We start from the raw sequence: 18357 nt of genomic DNA on the forward strand, positions 1-18357 counted from the left end.
AGATGTGGAAACAGATATGTAACCTTCTTTCCCACCTAAATGGATTATCCACTAAGAAAGACAGCGAGTTGTCAATTTAGACAATAAACTGGTGTAGATTTAAGGATCAGTTCAGGGCCTGGCTTCATTTCCTGTCACTCTGAGAACCACTGACACGCCGGGATGTGCTAAGTGAAAACTAGGGTTGGCGGGGGAGTTGGCTGGCTCGTGTGCTTTCATTTTTCTTGACATTCAACTATGCGGCATTCCTACCCTTCCACAGGAGGTGATTAACAAAGGCACAGAGTATCGGGTGTAGGAGGATCGCACCATAATGAAAAGGGGACGGACTTCAGCATGTGAAGGTTGAACACCCCCCTTTTTCAGTGGGTGGGCTGGCCCATGGAAATGGTTACATGGTAGCCGCGCGGCGGCTCCTCATCTTTTAGCCTGAAATGGAAAGAGGTGGAGGGCTGGACAAGTGTACCTGCAACTCACTGATGTTCTCTTACTGCAATTCATCTCCGGCTTTTAATTCCTCCTACCGCACTGTGATTGACTAAAAAGCATTTTTTAAAAGCATCTATGTTTTAACTGGGCTGGGCTTTTTGTTTGTTTAGCTATTTCTTTTTTTTTTAAACCTTGTTTCAAAAGCAACTTCTGATCACCGGACCTACAAAGTAAAAGTGAGGAAGAAAGGGTACTCGAAAGGAGCCCTCTGGGGTAGTTGGTGAGTGTTTTGCGTGAATATATATATTATATGTGCCTGTGAGAGAGAGAGAGAGAGAGCGCGCAGCGGGGTTGCAAAGCAGCAACTTCTGTAGGCTGCAGGAGAAGGGACGGAGCAGCCAGGACAAAGTGCACATTGTGTCGGGGTTCCCTGCTCCATGCAAGCAGCTGTTAAACAAGCATTCATGTAATACCCACCCACCTTCACTCCTTGGTTTCGGGTCATTTTGGACCATAGATGAATCCCAACAAAAATAGATAGCGCAAAGTTCTGGGTTTTATTTTAGGCTTGTATTGTGTTGCAAGGGACGGAGCGAATGATTTAAAAACGATTCCCCGTTATTGGAAGCATGGCTGAGTGCTCCTCAAAAGTGACCTTTTCAGGGCCCCCTCTCTTCGGCGGGATTTTGTGGGCGAGCAGACCCCCCCCCCCCCCCCCCCCCGGTGATGACAGGAACACTCAGCCTGTCGCTCGATGGGGATTTGGGGATGGATGAGCGTGTGTTTTAAATACCTCTTGGAAAAGAAATCCTGCTTTTTTCTCGCTCGCTGACGAGCGGTATTTTCCATGTCCTTTCAACAGCGGCGTGCGTGCTTGTATTTTTTTTTGGAATGTGAACTTCCAAATGTCCAGCTTTGTAGGATTACTCGAACAATGTCCTTCGCAGTGACCCACTAAAGTCACACGCACGGTTCTTCTCAAAAAGTATCGTGTACAATAAACTCGGCACTTTCCCCTGATAAGAAAAACACTGCTGATTTTACTTTTGAGATAGTTTATGCTAAACGGTGTCACGTAATTGTACTTATCAGATACAAGACTCGATGCTGTTAACGCTTAAGGAAAATCTATTCTTCGAGGTGCATTAAGCCGCTACACTTTAAAACTGTTGAAATATCATTAACAAGTTTGAAAATACTTTATCCGTTGGTTCCACAAGATGCGATGCAATAATCCACGGATGAGATGAATAATCCTGACAAAGCTTGTTCAGTGTAGTGGGCCTATGACAGAAGTACAACATGTGAAGCACTAGTCCCAGGCCTTTGCTTCATGTTTCCTCGTTATACTTTCAGGAGTCCAAACCAGGCATTCGATCCAATGGTGAGGTTGAGAGAAATTGATGGTAGTCTTTCCTTAAGTTATTAGAGTAGTCAAAGATATGAGCCTCCGATTCAAATAATGTTTCCAAGGTATCCACTTCCAGTGCTGTTAACCAGTGCAGGGTACACTTTGAAAGTAATGTTACTTAAGGAGCTCAAACCAGATTGTGCTGAGGAGCTCCTCTTCAGACAATGAATGCCTACGAGTGCACATCCTGTACTGTACTAGCTTAATGAATACACACCATTACTTTACAATATTACATTAAAGGAATGATTTGCAGACTGATAGTCTTGAAAGGCGATGTGAATGTCATTCTTTGATTAATTCAAAACCTATTTATAGGATTGTTAATCCTCTGTGGTGACTTAAGTTTTACCGGATTCAACATGTATGAGGGGATTCCACGAGCTATATTTACTTTGCATGTATGTCCTGGATGTCCGATGAAGTGAATGGAGACTGTACTTAATTAAAATACCGGTTTTCCAACTCTGTCAACCTCCTGAAATTCCTGAAAGCATAATTTGCAACTACTTGTGCCTATTAAGATGAATGTTAGTATGCGGGTAAATGCCCTATGTTTGGTATCCTCTGGCCACCTAAGCATTACAGGTCAGTTACGTTTCATACCAAATTAAAGCTTTATCGACTGTGCGCAAACATTACACTGACCTAAACCCTGACCTCCAGACTGCAGCTTTGACAAAGAATCATCAGACTCGAAACGTTAGCTCTTTTCTCTCCCTAAAAATGCTGCCAGACCTGCTGGAGATTTTCCAGCATTTTCTCTTTCATTTCAGATTCCAGCATCCACAGTAATTTGCTTTTATGAATTTCTCTATTTACTGGACCAGCTACTCTTGCCTTAATGGATGAATAGGACGACTAAGATTGGTACTATTTATGTTAGACATTTTACGAAGAGGACTTTAATTCTACACGTTTAAACCAAATTTAAGTCCAGGTCCTACACTTAAAAGGATGATTCCCCAATTCATTCCACCCAAGTTTATTTCTTTCCTACTCTACCTTTTAGAGTTGAATAATCTACTCTCTATTGGGCTGCAGGGAGTAAAACATTACATGATATTAAGAAATGAAGCCATGGGTGGAGCAAAAATTGTTCATGCTTCACTATCTTTTGTTATACATTTTTAATGAAAAGTAACAGAGAACCAGCTCCCTTGATTTATGGAGATTGTATGACTGAGCAATTATGGCTGGAGGGGATGGAGGTGAAGAGACTGAACAAGAGAACCTATTAAAATAGACTTTAAACAATTCTTCAACATTATGCTTCAGACCGGCCTAAGCAATTGTCGCACTTTTAATTGCTGTGATAAAATGGATGACTTGAGATAGAACAAAGAACAAAAAAAAATTCAGCACAGGAACAGGCCCTTCGCCCCCCCCCCCCCCCCCCCCCCCCCCCCAAGCCGGCACCGATCCAGATCATTTATCTAAACCTGTCACCTATTTCCCAAGGATCTACTTCCCTCTGTTCCCCGCCCATTCATATATCTGTCCAGATGCATCTTAAATGATGCTATTGTGCCAGCCTCTACCACCTCTGCTGGCAAAGCGTTCCAGGCACCCACCACTCTCTGCGTTTTTAAAAAAACAAAACTTTCCACGCACATTTCCCTTAAACTATCTCCCTTTAAACGTTCCCCCTCTCACCTTCAAATCGTGACCCCCTTGTAATTGACACCCCCACTCTTGGAAAAAGCTTGTTGCTATCCACCTTGTCCATACCTCTCAATTTTGTAGATCTCAATCAGGTCCCCACTCAACCTCCGTCTTTCCAACGAAAACAATCCTAATCTACTCAACCTTTCTTCATAGCTAGCACCCTCCATACCAGGCAACATCCTGGTGAACCTCCTCTGCACCCTCTCTAAAACACCCACATCCTTCTGGTAATGTGGCAACCAAAACTGCACGCAGTATTCCAAATGTGGCCTAACCAAAGTCCTATACAACTGTAACATGACCTGCCGACTCTTGTACTCAATACCCCGTCCGATGAAGGCAAGCATGCTGTATGCCTTCTTGACCACTATCGACCTGCGTTGCCACCTTCAGGGTACAATGGACCTGAACTCCCAGATCTCTCTGTACATCAATTTTCCCAGGACTCTTCCATTGACCGTTTGGTCCGCTCTTGAATTAGATCTTCCAAAATGCATCACCTCGCATTTGCCTGGATTGAACTCCATCTGCCATTTCTCTGCCCAACTCTCCAATCTATCTATATTTTGCTGTATTCTCTGACAGTCCTCCTCGCTATCTGCAACTCCACCAACCTTAGTATCATCTGCAAACTTGCTAATCAGGCCACCTATACCTTCGTCCAGATCATTTATGTATATCACAAACAACAGTGGTCCGAGCACGGATCCCTGTGGAACACCACTAGTCACCGTTCTCCATTTTGAGACACTCCCTTCCACCACTACTCTCTGTCTCCTGTTGCCCAGCCAGTTCTTTATCCATCTAGCTAGTACACCCTGAACCCCATACGACTTAACTTTTTCCATCAACCTGTCATGGGAAACTTTATCAAACGCCTTACTGAAGTCCATGTCTATGACATTTACAGCCCTTCCCTCATCAATTAACATTGTCACTGCCTTCAAGAATTCTATTAGTTTTGTAAGACATGACCTTCCCTGCACACAACCATGCTGCCTATCACTGATAAGTCTATGTTCTTCCAAATGTGAATAGATCCTATCCCGCAGTATCTTCTCCAACTGTTTGCCTACCACTGACGTCAAGCTCACCGGCCTATAATTCCCTGGATTATCCCTGCTACCCTTCTTAAACAAAGGGACAACATTAGCAATTCTCCAGTCCTCTGGGACCTCATCCGTGCTCAAGGATGCTGCAAAGATATCTGTTAAGGCCCCAGCTATTTCTTCCCTCGCTTCCCTCAGTAACCTGGGATAGATCCCATCCGGACTTGGGGACTTGTCCACCTTAATGCCTCTTCGAATACCCAAAGCTTCCCCCTTCCTTATGCCGACTTGACCTAGAGTATTTAAACATCCATCCCTATCCTCACCATCCGTCACGTCCCTCTCCTTGGTGAATACCGATGCAAAGTACTCATTCAGAATCTCACCCATTTCCTCTGACTCCACGCATAAATTCCCTCTTTTGTCTTTGAGTGGGCCAATCCTTTCTCTAGTTACCCTCTTGTTCCTTGTATACAAATAAAACGCTTTGGGATTTTCCTTAACTCTGTTAGCCAAAGATATTTCATGACCCCTTTTAGTCCTCTTTATTGCGCGTTTGAGATTTGTCCTACTTTCCCGATATTCCTCCAAAGCTTAATCAGATTTAAGTCGCCTAGATCTTGTGTATGCTTCCTTTTTCATCTTAGCTAGTCTCTCAATTCCACCCGTCATCCATGGTTCCCTAATCTTGCCATTTCTACCCCTCATTTTCACAGGGACATGTCTGTCCTGCACTCTAATCAACCTTTCCTTAAAAGACTCCCACATTTCAAACGTAGATTTACCCTTAAAGAGCTGCTCCCAATCCACATTCCCTAGCTCCTGCCGAATTTTGTTATACTTGGCCTTTCCCCAATTTAGCACTCTTTCTTTAGGACCACTCTCTTCTTTGCCCATGAGTGTTCTAAAACTTACGGAATTGTGATCACTATTCCCAAAGTAATCACCGACTGAAACTTCAACCACCTGGCCGGGTTCATTCCCCAATACCAGGTCCAGTATGGCCCCTTCCCGAGTTGGACTATTTACATACTGCTCTAAGAAAACTCTCCTGGATGCTCCTTACAAATTCTGCTCCATCTACACCTCCAACACTACACGAGTCCCATTCAATGCTGGGGAAGTTAAAATCTCCCATCACGACCACCCTATTGCCCCTACATTTTTCTATAATCTGTCTACATATTTGTACCTCTACTTCACGCTCGCCTCGCTTTTGGAAGGCCTGTAGTAAAGTCCCAACAATGTTACTGCACCCTTCCTATTTCTTAGCTCTACCCATATTGCCTCAGTGCTCGAATCGTCCATCGTGCCCTCCTTAACCTTTGCTGTGATATCATCTCTGACCAGTAATACAACTCCTCCACCCCTTTTGCCTCCCTCTCTATCCCTCCTGAAGCATCTATACCCTGGGATATTTAGTTGCCAGTCTTGCCCTTCCCTCAACCAAGTCTCCGTAATACCAAAAACATCATATTCCCAGGTACTAATCCAAGCCCTAAATTAATCTGCCTTACCTGCTACACTTCTCGCATTGAAACAAATGCACCTCAGATCACCTGTCCCTTTACGTTCATCATCTCTTCCCTGTCTACTCTTCCCCTTAGTCACATTGAGTTTATTATCTAGTACCTTACTGGCTTTAGTTGCTGCCTCTTTACTGGCCTCTAACTTCCTAATCTGGTTCCCATCTCCCTGCCACATTCGTTTAAAACCTCCCCAACAGTGTTAGCAAAAGCACCCCCTAGGATATTGGTTCCAGTCCTGCCCAGGTGTAGACCATCCGATTTGTAATGGTCCCACCGCCCCCAGAACCGGTTCCAATGTCCCAAAAATCTGAATCCCTCCCTCCTGCACCATCTCTCAAGCCACATTCATTCTGACTATTCTTGAATTTCTACTCTGACTGTCCCGTGGCACTGGTAGCAATCCTGAGATTACTACCTTTGAGGTCCTACTTTTTAACTTATCTCCTAACTCCCTAAATTCTGATTGTAGGACATCATCTTGTTTTTTACCTGTATCGTTGGTGCCTATATGCACCACGACAACTGGCTGTTCACCCTCCCCTTCAGTATGTCCTGCAGCCGATCTGAGACATCCCTGACCCGTGCACCCTGGAGGCAACATACCATTCGCGAGTCTCGTTTTCGACCACAGAAATGCCTGTCTACTCTCCTTACGATTGAATCCCCTATGACTATAGCCCTCCCACTCTTGTTCCCGCCCTTCTGTGCAGCAGAGCCAGCCACGGTGCCATGAGCCTGGCTACTACTGCCTTCCCCTGGTGAGTCATCTCCCCCAACAATATCCAAAACGGTATACCTGACTTGGAGGGAGATGACCGCAAGGGACACCTGCACTGCCTTCCTGCTCTTTCTCTGCTTTTTGGTCACCCATTCCCTGTCTCCCTCACCAACCCTAATTTGCGGTGTGACCAACTCACTGAACGTGCTATCCACGACCTCCTCAGCATCGCGGATGCTTCAAAGTGAGTCCATCCGCAGCTCCAGAGTGGTCATGCAGTCTAACAGGAGCTGCAGCTGGGCACACTTCCCGCACATGAAGGAGTCAGGCCATCGGCCGAGTCCCTGAGCTCCCACATTGAGCACGAGGAGCATAACACGGGTCTGGGATTTCCTGCCATTTTTACACTTTACCTTAACTGAATACAAATATAATATCAAATAATGAATAAGTGAAAGGAATAAGGATTTTACTTACCAATCACAATACTTTACCAGCCCAGGAAGAGTTAAATTTCTCCCAGCTACTTACCTTCCCGACAGGCCCCTGGCCACTGCTCCTGCCGAAAATCTGAAGGCCGCTTCTCCTGCAAGGTAAGTTATTAAAAGGGTAAACTTACCTTCCCGACAGGCCACTGCTCCCACCGAAAATCTGAAGCTTTTACTTGCGGATAAAAGAAAAGAGAGAGCTTACCTGATATTCACTCACCCCCTTGGGTTAGAGGAGGTGGAAGGGTGGGAGACACTACAAGTGTAATGTCTCGGGTCTAGCAACCGTCCAACTTTAATAGAGGTAAAGATCAAACACTTAAGCACCTACCTGATTCCCAAGCTGCACTCCGGCTCCCCCTCTCCCGCTCCTGGAAATGAAGGCCGCTGAAACCTGGGGGCAAGTTTAAACACATAGCTGAACCCCAAGCTGCGCTCCGGCTCCCTCTCTCTCCTGCTCCCGGAAATGAAGGCCGCTAGAACCTGGGGGCAAGTTTAAACACATACCTGAATCCCAAGCTGCACTCGCTGCGCTCCGGCTCCCTCCCTCTCTCTCCCGCTCTGAAAAATGAAGGCCGCTGGAACCTGGGGGCAAGTTTAAACACCTACCTGAATCCCAAGCTGCACTCACTGCGCTCCGATTCCCCCTCTCTCTCTCCCGCTCCTGGAAATGAAGGCTGCTGGAACCTGGGGGCAAATTTAAACACCTACCTGAATTCCAAGCTGCACTCGTTGCGCTCCGGCTCCCTCTCTCTCGCTTCCGGAAATGAAGACCGCTGGAACCTAGGGGCAAGTTTAAACACGTACCTGATGTCACACCTATCCTGACATTGTCCTCCAGTTACCTACCAAGCTCACTTGGAAATAAATGACAAAACATATTACCTGCACACTGTCACTGTGTCAAAATCCTGCAACTCCCTCCCAAACAGCACTTGGGTGTACCTACACCACATGGACTGGTGGTTCACAAAGACACATCACTGTAATTTTTTCAAGAGTAATTAGGGATAGGCAATAAAAATGCTAGCCAAGCGAGCAACACCCATGTCCCTTATGTAATGTTAAAAAATGGAAAGGACCTGTTTATTGGTATCCTGCCATTATATCCTGGTATTAAAGGGAAAATAAATACCTTTATCAACAAGTTCTAGAAAGAAAAGGTTTTAATTTTCCATCAATAATATAACACTTTTGAAGTATAATCGGACACTTGTGTTCTGAGAGATTGCATATAATCAAATGGCTTCACATACAGTTTGATCCTTTTGCTAAGTGCGATTTATTGAATCATAGAATTTACAGTGCATCGAATCTGCACCAGCCCTTGGAAAGAGCACCCTAGATGCCTTAATGCAAGCAAGATCCTTGCCCACTCATTTTTCAAACCAATTGATCTTTAAGTCAGTGTAAAGGTTTTGCACTATTTGAAAATGGGCCTATCAGTGGTTTTTACAGTCAAAAAACCATTTTATTGAATTCCTTCTATTTAACCACCTTGGTCCCAATATTGAAACCGGTTGCTCTCACAGTAACACCATATTCACGTGAGAAATTTGGCTAAATCATGACTCAAACCTTCTGTAAATAGCCATCATTGTGAATAAACTGTAAAATTAGACTTTAGATATATAAATGGATCTGGAGATTTGCTATCCTTGTGGACTTTAACTTGGCCAACCTAATTGTTTAATCCTGAGCATTGCAAAGTTGGTGAGTTTTTTCAAGATATTTATTCATAATGTTTGTATTCTTAACCCATTTTAAAGATCTGCATCCATTAGCTTCAGCAGTGTCGTTTGTTCTCAGTTGTGTGTATGAACATTGAATGGTCACTAGTATAATTTGAGCCCAGTCCTAACAAGTTGGATCACCTAAATTGTGTATAAAAGTGTACACAGATTTGCATGTGATGGTGGGTGGCAGCTAAATGTTGGATTTTAGGAGTAATTATCTCAACCAGACATGTATCCAGATCTGTGCCTTCAACTCGATTTTGGCTAAGAAGCTTTTTTTAATTTTGTAAATATTATAATCATTGAACTATTCTCAATTCTTTATTCACTTTCTGTTTTTATCCCTAAAATCCATATACAAACAACTAAATTGCAATAAAGTTCAAATCTTTACTTAAGATTGTGCCCAAGAAGTGGACAATCTTTGCATTTTTTAGAACTGGGGTTCAATGTAGATTTTGCAAACATTCAATTATCATATGATCAATTGAAATTAAACTAATCGCATTTGGATTCTTTAAGCCATTGTGAGAATTGAGGATTTAAAGATACTAAATTACACATTATCAATTTTTACTTTGGGGGGTGGGGGGGGGAGGCGAATAGCTTTGCAATGCTCTATTATATGATTAGGTTGGCCAAGTTACAGTCCACAAGGTTAATAAATCCTATTACATCTCGGGATCCATTATGTAACTGAAATCTAATTTTGATTATATAATTTCTCCTTAATTTGCGGTTTCCCCACATTAGAGACAATTTATAGCCAAATTATCCTGTGAGTAGCTCACTAACATTGCTCTGCATCAGCCAGTTGTTTTGACCATTATGTACTGGTGGTAGTTTTTTCTTTTGTCCCGTTTTCCTATGTGAGGTGGTATTCGACTGACAGCAGAGATCAAAACCTTCCAATTGAAAATCTCATCCAAAATCACTAGTATTGGAAACTTTGTGTAGTAAATGCTGCAATAATGAAGTGACACCCTTGGTTCTGTTGAAAAGTAACATTTATATTTCTCATTGGTAGATGACATTTGTCTCTACTCAAAATATATTTTGCCCTCCTATAGATTACATAGAACATACAGTGCAGAAGGAGGCCATTCGGCCCATCGAGTCTGCACCGACCCACATTAATCCCTCACTTCCACCTTATCCCCGCAACCCAATAACCCCTCCCAACCCTTATGGACACTACGGGTAATTTAGCATGGCCAATCCACCTAACCTGCACGTCTTTGGACTGTGGGAGGAAACCGGAGCACCCGGAGGAAACCCACGCGGACACGGGGAGAACGTGCAAACTCCGCACAGACAGTGACCCAGCGGGGAATCGAACCTGGGACCCTGGCGCTGTGAAGCCACAGTGCTAATCACTTGTGCTACCGTGCTGCCTAGATGTCGGGACTAAACCTTTAGCAAAACTAAATTGCCCACCCTGATAGGCTAGACTAGATACAAGAAATAGATTTTTTGATTTGGACTGTGGAAGGAAACCCACGCAATTTGTGCAAAAATAACTTAAAATCACAGCATGTCCCACTGTTCTAAAATTGTCTACTTCCTCAGCAAATTATCCAGTTTCACTTGAACTTGAGTGAGTAATATTCCGAGTAACAATAAGGAAAATGTCACCACTTATAAATTAGTTTAGAAATTTGTTTTACTAACATTTTACTCTTTCCTCCCATTTCTTTCTTCTTTTGTTTGGTCTGTTTAGTAACCAATATAAGCTGGCCAATATTGGAAATGGGTATTTTCTGCTTGCCACCCTGGCATAAAACCAGCAGGCGTCTATTGACTAAACTGCCCAATGATAATTTCCTGTTTCCTTTAGGCGAGCAGGTAACCAGCTGAAAATCTATCTGGATGTCTGCTCTATACGGACATGGCAATTTGGGCATTGTTCAATGATCTTAACAGTTTGTATACAATGTTGCCAAAGATTTCATTTTGACAAGTTGAAACTATGTGAAACCAAGCAATGTGAAACAAATGTACTTTGCATAGTGATGAAATATAGGCTTGTCCTTGAATTCCCATCAAGTGAGATTCTAGTCTTGGCCACGCAGTCAACAAAAGGCACTGAGCCAAGAGCAGGACTGGTTCAGACACTTTCTGGAAACTGGCTGAAGAGGTGCTGAAAGAAGGCCAGCTATCCATTGTCTGAGCATGAGATTGGATATGACACCAGTATATGTGCAGGTGGAAGGTAATAATTAGTAGTTTATTTATGGTTGGACTTGGTTCAATACCTGCTAATTTGGCGATATCAAGCGGTTTTGCATAAGTTGGGTGGTTTTTGATCAGTTCATTGGTATTTAACTTAAAATGTAGTTTTGGATTGCTTGGTTGGCCGAAACTTGGAAGCTGTATAATAGATGAAAGGGTTTTAATTTTTTGCCTTTAGGTCTGTCTTTGCTCATTACAGAAAAAGCACAGCTGTCAGCATTTGTAAAGAGAAAAGATGAAATATTTCAGTTATACTCTTCAATACCCTCTTAATAGCAAGTAGTCTTCATCACAGAAAAACTACTTATCGTTTCCAATTAATTAGTCTGATTTTAAATTGAGTTGATAGGAATGGTCACACTGATTCATTCAATGCAAATAGATGCATCTCGTTTTAGTATGGCTGAAAATAAGCAGGATCTTCTTTTCTCCATCTTGCCCAATACGCAACCAATTCCCAAGCCTAAACTCCCAACTACTTCAACTCCAAATCTGCCTTGTTTGCAGTGCAGCATGGTCATAACTAGACACTTGGATATCACCTACAGGTAGTGTATAATCATGTATAGTGCATTATAGAGGGCACTTTTGCAAAATATGATTGCACTTCCTTGAGAATCCAAGAAATTTGGGGCAGCACGGTAGCCTTGTGGATAGCACAATTGCTTCACAGCTCCAGGGTCCCAGGTTCGATTCCGGCTTGGGTCACTGTCTGTGCGGAGTCTGCACATCCTCCCCGTGTGTACGTGGGTTTCCTCCGGGTGCTCCGGTTTCCTCCCACAGTCCAAAGATGTGCGGGTTAGGTGGATTGACCATGCTAAATTGCCCTTCGTGTCCAAAATTGCCCTTCGTGTTGGGTGGAGTTACTGGGTTATGGGGATAGGGTGGCGGTGTTGACCTTGGGTAGGGTGCTCTTTCCAAGAGCCGGTGCAGACTCGATGGTCCGAATGGCCTCCTGCACTGTAAATTCTATGGTTCTATGAAATAAAGCTTCTGTTAGTGTGTGGGGGATTTGGTCTTTAATATTTCTGAGCAGTGCAAGGCCATTTAATATTAAGTTTCTATGCATTAGTTACTGTATACGTCTTTAAATGGAAACTTTCTAACCTGACCTTAATCTTGCTATTTTTATCATTGGATGCAGCAATGTGCAATAGGTGCAGGGAGATTAATTCGGCGGTGGGAGCTGGGATTGAAGTTGGCAAATAGTTAACATTTTTGAATATTGCCACATTAGATGAACAGAGCAATAGCTTGAGATCCAGCTACCTCCAGGTGAGAGAATAAACCAAATGCATTTGTGAGCAGCAAGCACTTTGGTGGCTTGAAATAGTGGACGTTAACTCTCAAAAGGGGATTTTCTTTTGAGGGAGCATTAGGAAAATATAGGCTTGGCTGGAATTTCTCAAGACTTGATTACATGTATGGTAGTTACATTAACAATAATCATCAGTTGACGCTTTCAACTTGTTAATTCCAATTATGAAATTTGTTTGCTACTGCTGTGAAATCTGTTATTTCGAACCCATACCAGACCCAACAATGGCTTGGATACTGGACCGAAACCCCTATATTTTAGTTTATTTTAAGGCTGTGTGCGGAAAGAAAGATTTGTTCCAGGCTTGAATGCATGAAAAAACAAGGCTTTGGTGTTTCTAAAACAAAACCTTTATTATATACGATATTAAACTTTTAACTTCACAACCTGAAAAAGAATAGCTTGCAATTAGCGCTTAACACAACTATTCAATTTCCCATTAAACAACAGAAAAAGAAACCCGCATCTCTTAATCCATCTTAAAATTAGCAGGGCATAGAGTAATTTGCCTCTTATTATAAACCCCTTAAGACTCTTGTTGAATATCTTCAAATAGCTGCTTCAACTCGGTTGTTTCAGCCATTTCCTTGTCGCTATTCAGTGGGCCTGATGGGCGAAGTCACGACGGAGTGACCCAGGTCAAGCCATCGCCGTTCACCCCTGGTAAATAAATTCGTCAGCCAGTCGTGCTGGCTGACGATGTGTCTCCACCCGGGAACTGTCTGGACGGCTGCTGGGCCTGGGCTGCCCACCGACCGTCCAGTCCCTCGGCTGCTCCTACCTCCACCTACTGTACCGGTTCGGCTGTGTGGTGCGCACCAGTCAGTGACCCCCGAAGCCTCATCACTTATGTGCCCAACCGAGGTGAGTGCATCTGCAATTGTGGATGACAGCAGTGCCGCAAACTCGAGCTCCAGGTCTGGGATCTCCTGGGTCGATCCTTGGACCGACGCAACTAGTCCAAGGCCCACATTAGGTGCCGTGTCCGCCGACTGTCTGGCCATCCTCTGTGCGTCACTGTCCAGAGTCTCCGTCACTGTCCTGGCTCGCAGCCCTCTCCTCGTCCGACTCACGACCATCAGTGTCCTGACTGTCCGTCCTGTGTTCATCCGTGTTGTGTCTGTCTGCCCTCTGTGCATCCCCCTCCAGTGCCCCTGGCCTCCGAGGAGGGCTCTCCTGTCAGTCTTCCTTCTCCCCCCCCCCCCCCCCCCCCCCCCAAAACTCCCCCACCCCACCCTGGCCGTGCATCCGTGGGGGCGGATGAGCTTGCAGCTGAACGGCGGGGGCTTGTCCGCGACGATCGGCTCCTAGCCCTGGGGAAGACAATGAGGCATGCGAGGCGGTGGAAGGGGCATTGTGAGAGGGTGGAGTGTCGGGGGTGAAGGGGGCATTGTGAGAGGGTGGAGTGTTGGGGGGGGATTGGGGGCATGAGGGGGTGGAGTGTCAAGGGGGCATTGTGAGGGGGTAGAGTGTCGGGTGGAGGGGGTAGAGTGTCAAGGGGATGATGGGGTGGAGGGAGTGGAGTGTTGGGGGCATGAGGGGGGTGGAGTGTCGAGGGGGTAGAGAGGCATTGTGAGGGGGTTGAGTGGAGGGGGGTGGAGGGGGCATTGTGAAGGGGTGGAGTGTCGGGGGGGTGTATGTGTCATGGTGGGTTGAAAGGAGGGGCTTGGGGGCAGTGCTATGGTGTGCGCGTGTCCCCCCAGAGCCCTCTGCTCATGGACGGTGAGGGGGTGCAGCACAGGTGACCCCCCTCCGGTTCTTGAACACTCACGTTGCTTGTGAGCAGTCTTGTCCTGCGGGGGGGGGGGGGGGGGGGTAGGGTGAGAGCAGCAGAGTTTAGGTGGTCACCATCAAGATGCGCAGGTGTTGGCAACATTATGACTGGGTGGGGGACACTGGGCACCATGCCATGGCAGCTCTCGAGGGGGGGGGTGTTGCCCATGTGGGCCGGGTACGACGTGGTGTGCCAACCCCCCTCCTGCGGGGGGAGGGAGGGGTGGGGTGTGGCCCGGGTAACCCTTGGGATACTTACCCTGGCAGCCCTCGTGAGGTCATGGAGCTTCTTCCAGACCGCATGGTGTGCCTCACAGTAGCCGCGCTTTACAATGCCAGATGGTTGCCGGTGCCCACATCTTGGGCACAAGATGGCTGAGATACCCTCAATTACGACTCTGGAGAGGAGTTCGATAATACAAAGGCTTTAATAACCAGAAAACCAGACCGCTTCCGAGAAGTGTGCTCACTGCACGCTGCCTACTGAACGTAACCATATGTACAGCTTCCTGGGGGCGGAGCCGGAGTCCCCCAGGGTTCCAACCCCGGTCTTAAAGGGGCCTACGCATTAAGGGTACAAATGGATACAGATATCATTCACCACAGTGCCCTGCGTTCTTCTACAGCGTCCAGCAGCATCTCGAGATCACTGTCGCGGAACATGGGAGTGGCACGGCGGGGCTCAGCCATCTCGATCCTTCGGGTCCTGTGTGCGGATCGCGCACTTTAAATGACATGGTGTGGCGTTAGCCGGGCGTCGTGTGTTGACGCTGCTGCTCTGGCGCCACACCCACCTCGTTTCTCGCGGCCCCGCTGCTGGCCCCTTTTCAGGGCCTGAATCGATCGTGCCCACGGCTGTTTCGCACCATCGTGAAACGCGACGGTGTTCATGACGGCGCGGATACTCTTCATTATCGGAGAATCCCCCCCCCTCCTTATCTTTCTCCAAACTGCCTCCCCCCACAGCTTCTCAAAATGTCACTTTGCATTGCTTGGCTTCACCCAGTAATGACCTCATTTCCCCAAGCTTAAAAAACATATTCTCTCTGCAAAAGCACATCAACTCCCCAGTCAAACCACTGTCCATTAGCCTAGACTGAAACTCATTCCTTCATTAATTTCATCTGTTGGCTATTAAAATCCTCCAGGCTCTGCAAACATGTTTTTTTTTTCCAGCAAATTTATGACCATCCCTAATATTAGACATTTTAAAAGATGCACTTAAACATCAAGTGTGCATGAATGGTCTCTGGAGAACTTTCAAAGTGCCAAGTCCGTTTACTTAGTGAACGTTGAAAGACAATTCTTAGGTGGCATGTTCAAAACTGAATATAATGTTTCAAATGAAGGTCTGAGTAATCTCTGTAACGGCAATACTTTTCTGTCTTTTATATATGGAATTACTTGTGCCAAAGTGCAATATCTCACTAGCTTTTGTTTCTCGGCCACCGAGGCCGATGCCAGAAGTAGGGTTGTTGTTGCTGCCCCTCTGAGCTTCACTGGATTCTTTCATTTTAACAGCAGAGCTGGAATAACAAAATCCAGAATGGAATCTTGTTGCTCCATGATTTGGCATTGCTCTCCCTCCCCTCCCATGCACTGTGATTTGGCAACCTTCACGTTTTCGGTTTAGTGTTTGCCAAGTTTGACAGCCAAATGTTGGAACTCTCGAGCCAAGGTTGCAAATGCTGTGGCTGCTTCAATTTGCAACTATGGAAATGGCTCCTCAGACCGGCAAACTTGGGGCGTGATTTTCCCAGCCCTGCGCGGGCCGGAGAATCGCTGCAACCGCGCCACCCCGCCCCAATGCCGGCGCGCGATTCTCCGAGGTGCGGAGACTCGGTGCCATTTGCGCCGGCGCGTTGGGCGTGGCACGGGCCGCTGTACGTGGCGGGGCCACCGATTCTCCAGCCCGGATGGGCCGAGCAGCCACGCGGAAAAAGCAGAGTCCCGCTGGCGCCGTCTGCACCTGGTCGCAGCCAGCGGGAACTCTACTTGAAGGGGGGGGGGGGAGGGGGCGGCCTGTGGGGGTGGGGCTCCGGCCACAGAGGGGGCCTCCAATGGGGTGTGGCCCGCGATCGGGACCCACTGATCGGCGGTCCCCCCCGGGCTTATTTTGTTGTGTGTCCGGCCCCAGAACCCCCGCACCATATTGCATCGGGGCACGAGCGTTCAGTAAGGCCACCGCGCATGCGCGGGTCGGCGCGTCGCCACTGCGCATGCATGGATTGGCGCCGTCCCCAGTGCGTGCCAGGAAGTAAGGCTGGAGCGGCGTGAACAGCTCCAGCGCCATTCTGGCCCCCTATGGGGGACAGAATCGCTAGTGCCCGCGCCCGTTTTCCGCTGTCGTGAAATGCGACGGCATTCACGGCGGCGCGGACACTCTGTCCTGCGATTGGAGAATCGCGCCCAGGGTTTGTTATTGATCATTTGCATTAAAGGGAAAATCTGGTTGATGTCAAGACATTGGTTGATCTTGAATCGATTGAAATTACGCAACTACATGAGGGGAGCAGTTTGCGATCGAACCATTAACTACTGTAAACTAATGGCACCTGCAAAAAATGCCCTAGGTGGCTGTGCAGGTTTCACTGTATTTGGAAAAGCAATATGTTTTATTTCTTGATCTACTTTTCCTTTTTCGCTGCCATTTTCTTGACAGACGGTTTAGCTTGCTTCACAGTTGGATAAAAGGGATTTTGGAGTCTAATAATTGAGGGTTTAATGTGCAGATTAATGTTTTTAAAATAATTCTACCCAGATTTGCAGTATCCTTTTCTGTATCACTGTTTAACAATCATGCCTATTCTAACAGTGTTTCCAGTTTATTTTGTTAAAATTAAAACGGTAATGGGTTTATGGCTCACTGACCTTTGTTGTCCATTACACCCCAAAGTGATGGGGGATGAAGGTTCCCTCTGCTTAAAATAGTCCTAAGTGAATGTAACTTGGTAGTCAACCTGTTTTTAGGAGACATGGGCTGATGCGCAAAACTCTCCGGAAATGTGGTAGATTCATTAAGCTAGAAGGATGGTAGATATAAAAAATTGGAGTCAGGCAAGGATATGGGCAAAACATGCCTAGGTTTAAATGTAGGCATTCTGTAGCTGAACTGTGCGTAATGCTGACACTGCCTGAATTGGAAAATGAAAAACATTTTGTTCCCCAGCACTGGCATTCTTTAACTTGATGAACAATGAAGAGTAATCTAGATTTTTAAAAAAATATGTTGCACTTTTTTTTAGTGTGGCTCACATTGATTATCCTGATTTCTTGCATCTCAGGTTTATAGAAGTTGGTGAACGAGTACAGGAAAATGTGAATTCCTTGAATGTATTAATTTTTGAAACCAATAACTGTTGCCAACCCTCCAGGGTTGTGCTGGAGTTGTCCAAAGATTAATTTCCTGTGCACTCCTGGGAAAGAAGTTGTTGTCAGGACATACAAAATATTTTTAAAAAATATTTTGTAAGTTGGGGATTGATGTGACTGAATTGGATTTAAACTGTCATGTTGTTTTTGAAGAAAAATGTTGATCTTGGGCTAAATGCTTATTCCTGTAGGCAATAAGGAAATTGTTTCCTAGTATAAAGTCTTGAAACCGCTAGAGAAAAATAATACTCAAGAGTAACGTTTAAAGTCACTAGCTGCTTTTCAGGATGTCGGCTTAATATTGTGGAACATCAGTACTGCAGTTTGAAATTTGGTTCCTTTTGCACCCATGAAAGCCACCAAGCTTCTCCTTGTAGGAAGTGTGGCAAAATATTTTACTATAAACTGGAATGGAATTTGCACCTTTTGGTTGTTTAATCCCACCTGAGGCTATCTCTATTCTCTGTATTACATGTTATTTTAAAAAAGTTTTATATGGTGCAATAAAGAAGCTAAGTTTTTATAAGGGCTTTGGAGCAGATTGCAACAGGAATGCAAATACAATTTTGTTAAATTCTAAAATGAAAGGGATTTTACTGAATAGAAATGTCGCTATGCCGATGTGCTTTGCAAG

The 18357-nt window shown here is 45.5% G+C and overlaps 1 protein-coding gene across 2 annotated transcripts in view; it reads left to right on the forward strand.

Annotated features, from left to right (window-relative positions):
• Positions 1-202: 202 nt before the first annotated feature.
• LOC140410543 (hippocalcin-like protein 1) overlaps positions 203-18357 on the forward strand; it is a 90921-nt gene continuing 72766 nt past the window's right edge. The window contains exon 1 of one of the 2 annotated variants that reach the window (XM_072498772.1): positions 203-709. The gene's annotated coding sequence lies outside the window, so the exon portion shown is untranslated. The remainder of the gene's footprint in view (positions 710-18357) is intronic. The other variant, XM_072498771.1, reaches the window with a different exon arrangement.

This window comes from Scyliorhinus torazame, chromosome 4 (genome assembly GCF_047496885.1).
Source record: "Scyliorhinus torazame isolate Kashiwa2021f chromosome 4, sScyTor2.1, whole genome shotgun sequence".
NCBI lineage: Eukaryota > Metazoa > Chordata > Chondrichthyes > Carcharhiniformes > Scyliorhinidae > Scyliorhinus > Scyliorhinus torazame.